Source organism: Centruroides sculpturatus, unplaced genomic scaffold, assembly GCF_000671375.1.
Source record: "Centruroides sculpturatus isolate CEXI.00-Female unplaced genomic scaffold, Cexi_2.0 scaffold93, whole genome shotgun sequence".
Lineage (NCBI taxonomy): Eukaryota > Metazoa > Arthropoda > Arachnida > Scorpiones > Buthidae > Centruroides > Centruroides sculpturatus.
In genome coordinates this window covers 452,608-465,811 of record NW_019384297.1, presented here as the reverse complement: position 1 = coordinate 465,811, position 13,204 = coordinate 452,608, and positions in this window count along the sequence as shown.

Genomic DNA, 13,204 nt, shown 5'->3' with positions numbered 1-13,204 from the left:
TTCTTTTGTGTTTAATTAATTAAAAGTTTTTGTTAACTAGAAAAGTGTGTTAGAGGTTCTGACATCAAGTTTTAACAATTTCTAGTCATAATCGAAAAAAGACAGTGTACTGGAACTTTTACTGGACAGTGTACTGAAACACTGTTCACTGTTCAAAGTTCCAGTACACTGACACTGTTCACTGTCAGTGTACTGGAACTTTGTTCACAGTACACTGACACAATTGTACTGGAATTTTGTTCCAGTACACTGTCGTTTTTCGATTGACACTTTGACAATGTATATAGCATCTTATTTCAATAGACGGACAGCCAAATTCAGGTTCCAACGTCTTAATTTCTATTATCAAAATTTACAGAAGATTGATATTGTAATCAATATATAAAAATAAATCATTTGAATTTAAATTTATAAACAGATCTATATAAAGAATAATATAAGAATATTCTTGGAGAGAAATTAGGTAAAATATTAATCATGACATATTATTCACTCACCTAAAATACAAAGCACATAGACTAACAAGAAAAGTATGGTAATAACTTTCATATTTTTGTTAACTTTCATAGCTTTATATAATAATTATATAAAAATAATTTCGTTCCTTTAATATCTACAAAAATTATTAGGACAGTTATAAAACGTGTAAATTTTGTACGTACAGTACGTGTCAATAACTTATGGAAATTAATTTTTAAGGCTCTTCAACACGATCGCTTCGCATTGCTGTTTAGTGATAACCCAGCAAGACACAGAGAGAGAAAGAAGACTACGGTCTACACAAGAGGTACTCAGAAGTTCGTATTGGGTATACGACTATTAGTTTGGGGACCACATTACTACAAAAGTCATAAAATACTGAATTAATTTTAACCAATAAATAAATATATAGTCTACTGTATTTATATATATTTTATAACACAATTTTCATCCAGCAACGCATTGCTTATCATTCCCAGCCGCTAAAAAATTTTATTTAAAAAATAATTTTATATCATTAATCATAATAAGTAAATAAAATTGTGTTGAGATTTTATTACAATTTCTTTTTTAGTATTTTTAATTATTATACAATGGTAAAAAGTCTAATTTCGAGGGTTGGGATGAGTTTGTAATTGCTAATAACGAAGAAAATCTTCATTAAGTCCGACCCCTCTGGATACAGAAAAATTTCGGTATTTCGAAACTCAAGGAAACAAAACACACGACTTTAAATTATCCGGGTTCGAATTTTGTAATTTTGTAATTCTGTAATCCGAATTTTTTTGTAATTCTCAAATAAAATTATGACATTATTTTAATTTTATTCAGAATTCCAGAAAACTTAGATTTGAAAAAGGAGGTAAGACAGATCAGGCACATTTTAACAATGTGTTAGCATATGATGATGGCAATTGCAAATTGACTATCAGATATCACTGTTTGTTAGAAACATTTAGGTTTTACATGGTTTTATATGTATTTACTGTCCGATTATTTATCCAAGTATTTTATTAATTTGCATTTATTTGCATATTAAAACACATATACATACACACATTTTTCAGGTAATTTCACGAAGTCCAAGCTGATCAAGATTGGTGGGTAGCAGGAGCATCAGTAAGGTACAGGACACTTGGGGCATGTGCTACCCTTTGTCGTCGGAATACTCTTTTCTTAATTCCCAAGGAAGCTCTAAAGTTTCATTTTATTTTTAAATTAGTTACTCATAGTATCGATATTAAAAGTTTAAGTAACCATGATAGAATCAAAAATAAATAACTTAATTTAAATCGAAGCGTACCGCATACATAAAATCATAAATTAAAAGAAAATATTGCGCTTTCGATCATATATTACATATAACTATTGCTTCCAGAACTAAAAATAATTTGTCTCTATTTCTTTGTTGATAAATGGGAATTAAATTGCACATATAAAACAAATTTTTATCCGAAATTTATTGAATCTAAATCAAAAGTTGGTAATGAAACATTAAAATTTTCTTCAAATTATAATAAATGTAGATAATAAATTAAAATGTCTAAATATATATATAAAAAAAAATATTTTTTTCTAGAATTTATCTTTCTTTCATTCCTGGAATAGTTAGCGTAGTATTTTGTTTGCGCACGTGTATTTTTTAATCCTTTATAATATCAACAGCACCTGTAACGCAATATCCTAATATTTTTTCAGGAAATCTCTTTATCTTTTTATCCGTAATCTTTGAAACAATTGTTTTAAAATATTTTTCCGTTAGTTCATTTTTATCAAATCCGGGAACACTTCTATAATTAGATCTTGCTCTTTAACGTCACTTTTCACATTTTTATAACTTTATTATTTATATTCTAGAAATTTATAAAATATTATCTCAAAATTCTTAATTTTAAGGTCTTTATTTTCAATTTTTTTGTATTATATTTTGCAATCATTTAAAAAATCAACAAATTATTATTTTATTTTTTATATAATTAAATATATTTTAGCAATTCAATTGTTTCAATTACATTCACAGAGAAAGAATTTACCCTACGATTGCATTTAGATATTTAGATATTAAATTTATATTCTCATTATTTAATGTTCTCCCCTCTTTTTTCATTTCGTCGTTATCATATTCTATCTTCTAACATATGGGAGATTCGAAGCAGTTAAGTGAAAAATTATGACTAACACTTTATCTAGAAATTAATATTTTTAGCTAGATATTCACTTATTTAATATTTTTTCACAATTTTTTTATTTAGCCTACATATTGTCATTGTTATTCACGTTGTGTTATACAGTAGTTAAATTATTCTAAACTTTTCCAACTGACTGTAAAGATAGAAATAAAAGGATGGTTTACTAACAAGTAAGGTCTGTTATTGTCTTTTGTAAAATTATTTGACTGTTTAAAATCGGGATAAGAAGACACTTTGTATCAGCATTTAACTGATAATGAAAAAAAGTCCTATAAAATTATACTAAAGCCGATCCATAGAAGATTTCTTCATTCAGATATAAGTGTATAAAAAGTTCTAACAAACTTATTATTTTTCAATTATTTTTAAGTTAAAATAATATATATGTTAGGCTCAAAGACTGAAATCGCTCATTGAGCGAAAAAAACGACCACAACGCGTTGTGGCTAATTCAAAACGACCACAAAGCGAAATTTGTGTCGTGACTTTCATGATATTTGACCACAACATGAATTTCCTAACCTAACCAGAACGGTTAGGTTAGGCTAGATTACTCGGACAGGTTGTAATTGGTTCGATTGTTTTATTTAGGGTGCCTGATGTTGATCGGAGACATGCAGCTCCTAGAAATGTTTTAGCTGTTGCTACGAGCATGAATCCATCAGGTCTCTATCAGTTAATAAAAATTCCTGACAAAATAATTATTTTTAGTAAATTAGTTGTTAGAAAACGTTGACATATCGAACACGCAACAGATTTTCACAAATGATTAGGCCTACATGTTAGAAAGTAACCAAGTAATCTAACTAACCTAACCTAACCAGAACGCATCGTGGTCAAATATCACGAAAGCCACGACACAAATTTCGCTTTGTGGTCATTTTTTTCGCTCAACGAGCGATTTCGGACTTTGAGCCTAACATATGAAATATTATCCCGATTATTCAAGATAATTTCGACTGAGGAGTCTGGGATAGATTTTATCGACACAAGGACCATTTTTGATTAAATTATGTCAAGTTTCCTAAGGTACAGAAATTGTAAAAATACGTAATTACTATATAAATAAGTAAACTCTAGTTATAAATAAAATTTATAACAATTACATGACAAAACAAAAGTTTTTCATCACTGTTTTTATTCGCATGTCATATTATTAAGTTTTATAATTGTACAGAATGTAAAGAATAATAATAAGCAAGCATCAGCAAAAAACAGTAGATATAATGATAACGGTAAAGTATATTGTAAATGATATTTTGTTTTATGTTTTATTATGTAAAATAAAATAAATTTAAAATTACAATAAAAACGTGTTTGTGTTTTTTAGAAAATCAAGCATTGCATCAAACTTTTGCCTATGTCCTGGTTTCCGGTTAATTCGCATCATTACCACAATGCTAGATTCTGTTAAACTTGCAACATTTAAAAAATTTGTTAAATATTTTTATAGACTAAGACTACAAGAAGGACAAATTAAAATGGTTAAACTGTCGCTTTATTCAATATTAGCACAAGAACAGTGTGCCCATTTATCACAACTGCTACATTTATTATTATTTTCCGAATAAATAAACATAAAAGTTTGAACTTACTTTAGACTATTTACTTTACCAGACGATAATGTCACTTCGCTCATGCTCAATTTCGCCATTTTGTAAGCAGGCGATATTTTTTTTCGTCGAAAAAATTTTTTATTTCGATTGTTATCTCAGCTTTTCTTTCTTGTTAAGATAGTATTTAAATTAAAAACATGTTTTCATAAATAAAATAAAATGTAAAAACATTTAAACTTTTACAAAAATTATTTTATGGTTTGAATTTGTTGGTAATTCTGAACACCAGGGGAGTTGGGTTCCATATTAGAAGCATCAATGGGGTCCGTTTTTCACGCATCTCCATCTTGGGTTAACTTAATTCCTGTCGACACCAAACTTTAAAAACGTGAAAATCACACAGATTAATATGTACCCCTAAGTCTCTGGAACGGAATACATGCTCCAGTGAACCTACAACTACACGATTTATATTTTAAAAATAATTAAATTCACTTAGCATTCAAAACTTGCGAATTTTGAAAAACACAAATTTGCTGATTAAATACGGACAACCGTTTAACTGAAATAAAACGGATTTTCTATAAAACGAATTTTCTCCTTGCTATGGATGTCTGCCTAGTTCAGTTCAGTCACAATCCGCTACAGTTCGCCTTTATTATCGGTTCGAAATGGGGTGGTTCCATAACACCCGCAGTGTTCCATAATACCATCTTTTCCTCTACTATTTAAAAATAATAAATACTGCGTTAATAGTCATTTAAAAGTAGATTTGAATTATATGCAAATCACCAGAATATTTTTGGGTTTTTTATATATGAATGAGATTGCGAATTTAGATGACGAACATTTGTTAAAATGTTGTCGAGATCTTCGAAGGAACTTGGAAGGAGATTTCGAAGGAACTGAAATGTTTGAAGAGATTAAGATGTTCCGATCGATAACGCAAGCCAATTACTCGGCTCCAGATGCGATGAAATACGTTATAAAAAACAGTTTTTTGGAAGCATACCCAAATTTATTAATTGCGCTACAAATAATGTTAACTACGCTAGTAACCGTGGCTTCAGCTAAACGTAGTTTCTCGCGATTAAAACTAATAAAAAATTATCTTCGATCATCAGTAAGCCAAGACCGATTTACATTTCTGGCTATTCTTTCAATAGAAAGCGAAGTAGCAAACTCAATCAATTTTGATGACGAAATCAAAGATTTTGCGGCGAAAAAAGCGAGAAAAATTATGTAATATTCATTTTACAAAAAGTATATGTAACATCCTTCGTACAGTACAGTCGATCCCCCTATAAGACGGTAGACACGTTCCGTTCTTTATGAATCAATTTTGTAAGAATCACAGCCAACCACAGCCCGACACGTGTGAAGTTTATGGACTACGGCTGTTTGAAAGGTTTTCTTTCATAAAATTAATCGATTCTAGACTAATCTGACTCAACATTTCCAAAATACGTATATTTTTTGGAAATAATCCGTATAAACTACGCTATAAACAAAAAATTGTAGGATTACTTACCGAGTGTGCACCATTCGACATCGCCGTTACTCAAGCTTGTTTTCGTCGCGGAACAGCGCAGCAAACCGCGGCCGCAATTTCTGGTGTTATTTTTATGAGAAAAATTCGTTGAACTTTGGAGACATCATTAATATAAATAATTTTAATCGCCGTTGAATAAGAAATGTTTCTTTCACAAGAAATGTATAAAATTACAGTGCTGTATTAGACTTACGGTACCTAATTTACATACTGTACAGACGATAGCTCGCCTAAACTGTCCATAGCGTAGCGCTAGACGGCGGAAAGTATATATATAATTATAATAAAGTTACAATAAATTAAGTTAATACATAATTATATATACAGTACCTAATTTATATATAATTTATATATAATTATATGTACAGACGATACTAAACTCAATTTACCCGCTTAAACTGTCCGTAGTGTGGCGCTGGACGGAGGAAAGTAGTTCGGCTGCCCGATGACGTTTTACGTAATTATAGGATTTTTTTTACCGTTGTTTACGGATACCGCCACAATTTTTTCGCCGTCTTATAGGAATCGTAATTATAGAAACCCGTCTTATAGGGGGATCTACTGTACGTATAATAAATAATTCCTTATTATGAAATTTAAGTATAGGATTTGAATGTGTATTCTGGGCAAAATTTTTGAACCGGGCCCCATAAAAGGTCACGCCGGCTCTGATTTTCAGCAAATTATTGAACAATCTAGGTCTGGATTTATTAACTTGTAGGATATATTCTATTTTTAGGTCAGACTTGCTATTGTGAATTTAACAGCGTGATGACTTTTAACTTATACAATAAAATACTTAATTTTATTTACAATAGCATTTATTAAAGCAAATATAATTGATAATTACAATTAAAATTTCTTGAATCGTTTATAAAATTCAGAAAATCTTGAGAAATAATCACATAAATTCTTTTTAAAACATTTAGAGACCCTTTCGAAATACATGCATCGCCCGACCAAAATTTGTGAAACGAACTGGAAAATATTCTTCAACAGTTCTCCTCGGATAATGCAATATCACGGTTAAACAGCGGTTTATGGATCCTAACAAACAGCTTAAAATTATTTCGTAATATTTAACGGCGTTATCGGTGCACTATAAGTTTTATATTTCTTTTGTTAAAATCTATTTCAAAAAGCCTGAACTAATAATTTGATATATGCTAAGGTAAGCTTTGACCTGAATTAATCAGAATAGTTATGAGGATCAGTATTAGATTCGAATTCAGATACAGTCGAAAATCTGTACTATTCTGCTAATCAAAACATATAGCCTATAACTTTACAATGTACTGTACTGTACACTATAATTTAGCAATCCCTTGTACCGTTAGTAATACAGTAAGTACTAATTTTTAATATATATTTATGGATTGATTAAAATTATCTTTCAATAGAAACTGTGATATTAACAAAAAAATTAACTGAATAAATTACAGATTATTTTACAATAAAAATAAAGTTAAATAATAAACATTTATTATTTATCTGTCAATACTATTTAACGATTATGCCTTACATTATTTTCGAGTTAATGATAAAAAATAAGTATACTAGAATGTTGCATTTATCTCTATTAATTATTTACCTTATGTCTAACTTGTTTCTCGTAAAAGTTTCATAAGAGTAATAACGTCATTTTATTCATAAAATACGTTTATTTTAAAATGATTTATTACTCCTTTTTTAATCTACAATTCTCAGTAATCAAAAAGATAAAATTTTTAATACATATTTAGTTACAATAATTTCTGGCAAACTTCGCTAATTGTATGTCAAATTTATCATTATAATTTTTACCATAAATGTAGAATGTATTACTATTTTGGGCACTAAGAGAGCTTTTTTAATCATACCCATCGTAGACTATAATGTGGCGGCCGAATGGTAAATCCGAGACATGACATCCGTGATGGACCACTATAGGAAAATTACTGGTTTTTTTCTTTTACTTCCAGGATTCAATTTTGGACCCTTCAGATCAATAGGCTGACATCCAAATCGGCTAATAAATGTATTACTAAGAGCTACTTTTTTTTTTATCATTTAAGAGTAATTTTTTAACGTTTTCAAAATATTTCTGTAAAATACAATGGGAAAAGTCAAAGATACATAAATAAAACAAAAATTTTATTTTATTAAAAGAGGATCAAAAGAAAACCAACGAAATTCGTTGACGTCGCGACGTAAGCAAGTATTCAATATATATCTAGATATAGTCGTCAATTAACAAAACTGTGTAGTTTTTAAACCTGTTCGATTTGATGAAAAGTAATAAAGACAAACATTAGCATTAAAACCATATTAAAAGTTTTGTTATTTTTCCTGGGCAGCACAGGGTCTATTTAGTAGACTAATAAATAAAAATATCCAGAAAACTTTTAACAGCAAGATAAGCGCCATAAATAGTACACAAATGTAATTAGAAAGCACAATATTAGTGAAGCGTCTTAAAATGCATCTGCATTGATCCTGCTTTTATAACGATAAGCACTTACGTACGATCGAACAATTTTTTGCAATATCTAAAACGGCAAAATATCTATAAAAATATCTCATAAAGAATATTTTGCATAAAATACTTATACAGGGTAATGCAAAACTAACCACTCGTTTCACTTTCCCGGCTTTTATATATAACAGAGAGAAAGTAGAGGGATCGGTCAAAAAAATGACTCCCAAAGATTTTTACTTTTGGACTCGGGTAACCTTGAAATGTCGAAATTTTTTTTTTAAAAAGTCGGGGGTTAATTTTGTATATCTAACTGTTAGTATGTGTATCGGGGAACATGAGTTTGTTCACTTAAGTTGAAGCTAAATAACTGCGACATTGAAGCTATTAAATTATTGGTGGTTAAAGATAAAGAAGTGAGAACATAGAAGGGGTTCATATGACGTATTTCTAGTGGGATCGTACATATTGAATATTTTACTCCTTATTACCATTTACAACTTTTTTTCTTTTATAAAACTCATCTCTGAGATTAACCTTTTTGCTGTTTTAAAATAATTAATAACATAACAATATTTTTAATAAAATTTCATAACAAATGGCGCCATACACTATTTTAACTTTATTATCGAGAAAGTTAAGTAACTCGTTGCTGGATTTTTTAAAATGGCTGTATTATTTATAAAATTATAATAATTTTTATTTATGATTCTATTTTTTATTTTTATTTTCAATATTAATAATTTTTTATACACTCACTGTCAAAAGTTAAGCACAGAGCAGAAAATGTTCATGTCCGAAAAGCAATCAACATTTGAGAGGCTGCAATTCACTACAGAGATAAGTGGAAGTATGCAAATATGTTATGATACTATCAATCACGGTTACGTGTTGCAAAATATGCAAAACAGGCAGTCGTATAAGAAGCTAGCCTTCTGAAGTGTGAGAGGAGTTGCATGTAAGTGCCGAGAAATAGTGTGGAGAACTGTCGTACAATTAGTGTGCATGACTGACATCTTTCTATGGCTTCCAGAAGACGAATGACAGACAGTGAGCACTGGCGGTGTGTGGGACGCCTTGAAGCAGTACATTCAATCACAGATGTTGCTCTTTTCTTCGATGTTCATCATTCCATCATTTCATGGTTATGGAAACAATTCCAAACAAGCCAAACAATTGTCCAAAGATCTGTGGGTGGTCGCCCAAGGGGTAAAACCCGTGCAGAAGATCACTATATTGCTGTTGTAGCCTAGCGGAATCGAAGAGCGATCTCTACACGTGTGACATCGATGGTTGCAGCAGCCATTGGTAAAACAGTATCTGCTACTACTGTGCACTGAAGGCTACACATGAACGGACTGTATACCCAGGTACTACGAGTTTGTGTTCCACTATCCGTCCAATCTAAAGGCACACGATTAAAGTGGTGTCGGCAACATGTGAATTGGACTGTGTCTGATTGGGGTAACATTATGTTTATGGATGAGTTACGATTTTTCCTGGAGCCAGATGACAAATGTGTAAGAGTATAGAGAGAAAAAGGCACACGCAATAGGACCCAGAACATCATCGAGCATCACGCATTCCGAGGTGGAAGCATTTCGTGTGGGCAGGCATTTCGTTGGGATATCGCACCAACCTGCACATTTATGGAGGGGTTCTGTGACGGCTGTTCGGTATCGATATGAAGTCCTTGAACCCATTGTGAAATTGTATGCTGCAGCAGTTGGTCCTGCTTTCGTTTTAATGGATAATAACGCACGATCCCATAGAGCTGCCCTCGTTGACGACTACCTTGAGAGCGAGGAAATCGCGTGTATGGATTGGCCGGCGTACTCGCCAGACGTCAATCCCATTGAGAATCTTTGGGACGCCCTCGGCCATGCCGTGTGTGCACGTTTCCCACCCCCTGCCACTCTCACAGAGTTGGAAACTGCTCTACAGGAGGAATGGCACTTATTTGACTCTGGAGTGGCTGATCACCTCATGGAAAGCATGGTTACAATCTGTAAACTTTGTGTAAGGATGAGGGGGTGACCATTTACCCTATTAATGTCGGTTTTGTTTGTTTGTTTTGGATTTAAACATCGTTTTGTTAATGATTCCAATATGATTTCATTTTATACTTTAAGGAAATTCAATATTGTTTTCATCTTTCTATGTAATTCTTTGTGTTGTTTCATGCATAAACATAAATATTTGCTACTGTCCTGCCGCATTTCGTGTCAACCGAAGCTGTATTTGTCGATTTTTTCGCAGTTTACCACTCCGTGCTTAACTTTTGGCAGTGAGTGTACTTTGTTTCTCTTTTACTTCTTTCAAAAGTTATAAAAGATGATTATTTTTGGACTAACTTATATATGGATGGCCGAGATGACCGAGACAATTAAAGGTTGATTCACACTATACAGCTGGCCAGTGACAGACCGTTGCCAGACCGTCAATTATCCCTTTATATATTTATCACTATCTCTTTTGTTGGTGGCAATTATTAACTTATAGCCACTGATGGCCGGTTGACAAGGTAGTTAAGGCATCAGTTTACTGCTCTGAGCAATCCGGAATCGAATTTGAGCGAGCATATTCGCGGGAGCTTTTCATGATCAGTGTGTCATATTCCTCATCACTCGTACGCTTCCATTGTGGGCCTGACAGAACCCACGATTGGTATGGGAAAAGATCTCTTCGTACCCGGATTTTAAAACACCAAACTTGATTAATTAATACCAATCACCAAAAACAATAGTATTTAACAATAGGCGACTGACAGTTTACACTAGCCACATGTGACCAGGAACGGAAATACTGACAGACAAAACTTTCTCGTCAACGACTGATCGACAACTATTAGTGACGGTTGATGTTAATACTTTCATTGAAAATTTACAATACAATAGTTTTTTTTTATTGGTCCGATTGACGGTCATAGCTTGCCACTGGCCAGTTGTATAGTGTGAATCGACCTTTAGGTAACAATCTACAGCTCTGGAGATTCGGGATCAAATTCGGGCAGAGAGACACCAAGAATTGTTAATGGGAAAGAAGGTCCAGATAAGTTGTGCTCCGTGTTTTATTACTCTGTCGGTCCCATTATAGGCCTAACTAAAGTTGAGTCCACAATGAGAAAAAGGGTCTCTCTCTTAGTCCCTACATGGCAGAAAAAGCCAAAAATGAAAAAACCTGTGTATTGAATTAAATTAGTAAATGAATGGGACAAAAAGATCTTTCTTTGAGAATTTTTGATATAAATCGTTTTCGAAACGTTTTACCCTGATGTAAAAATAATTTGAAGTGGGCTATTGAAAAAAAATAAAATAAAATTTTAAGTATTCTAATTACCAATAATTAGCCATTATTTGGGAAAGTTAGGACATACGATCAACAGTGAATATCGCTGCATTGTATTGTTGGAAGCTTTATCGAAGGATTTATGTTTTTAAATGAAAACTTTCGAAATGATCTGTACATAAAACTTCAGTGCTTTTTTCTATCAAAGAAAAAATACAGTTTTACGTTTACACATAATGCTTATTACTTCTTGATAAGTAATCAACTTCATCTAGCATTTTAAATCGTTAAATCAATATAGTTTTTAAAGCTAATGCACCAATTAGCCTAATCATTTCCCCATTTCATCGTATTTTATCATTCAAACGCATTACACCTCTTACATTCGATTTTGAAATGATTATTTGCATTCGGAACAATATTCCAAAATTTCGTCTATAACTTCTTTTATTTTTGTGAGTTGTACGGTACTTCCTGAATGAACCTACAATGAAAGATTTATACAATATTTAACAAAGAAACTACTTTTAGTTTTAATACATTCTGTGACAAAAAATTTCGACCCACCTTATAGCATACGTGCAGTTTAATCAAATTATTTTATGTGAAATAATCATGAAAAAATAAAACCTTTATTACATCACAGTACAAGGATACATAATTAAAGAACAGTTTCATCACATATGTTGCGTATTAGTAAGTTGTAATGCCATCTCTGACATTGAACAATTTGCATTAATTGCCAGACCAGTTTGCTATTTTCTAATTCGTAATATTCAATGATCTTTGTCTGTTGTGATGTAATGAATTTATTATTTCTTCACTGTCATTCTACTCTGATTAAAATTCCACAAATTATAATGGTAAAAGTAATTGAGATATGTAACCTTACACTCTCGACCATGGGATCATTGTCTATCTTTTTGTATTGATGCAATACTGTATTCGTTAATCTACTTGTGAAAAAACTAAAAACATTAAATAAATTTTTATTTAGTTGTTTAAATAAAAATTTATTGATGTAGGCCTAATTATTTGTCTCCATGCTGTGTCCTTTCTGCAAAATTTTCTGCGGAAACCGCGATTCTGAATACTAATTTTTATTCTGCTATGACTATGCTACTTGAAAAACAACATGTAATGATTTCTTTCAAGTTAAAAAATAATATAATATAGTTTGGAGCTATAAATTCAGATGATTATATATTGATTTACTGTAAGTGCAAAAAATTGTATAAATAAAAATTGTTAGATAGCTTCTTCTTTAGTTCTATAATTGATTCTGTAACGATTCTTTAATTCTATAATAATTTCTTTGTTAGATTAATAGATTCTACAATTAAGAACGGTACACTAGTATTTTAACACAGAGCAGTACAACATGTAAATAATTATTTCTATTAAAATTTACGGGCAATTTGAAACAAATTTGATGTCTGGAGAACGGAGATTGTGGTCATAAAAAGCTATTACAGATAAGATGATGAACTTAAATTCTACTTTTACATTTATGTATTTGTTTGAACCCGGATCAAAGCTACGGCCGGATTTTGATAACGTCTTGTCTTTTTCATTCAATTTATTCCTGAAAGTTTTATCTAAACTTGTACTTAAAATAATGAATTAAAAGTGATATCTAAAAATATCAAGGATAAAATGATAAACATCGTTTTCTGGATATAAA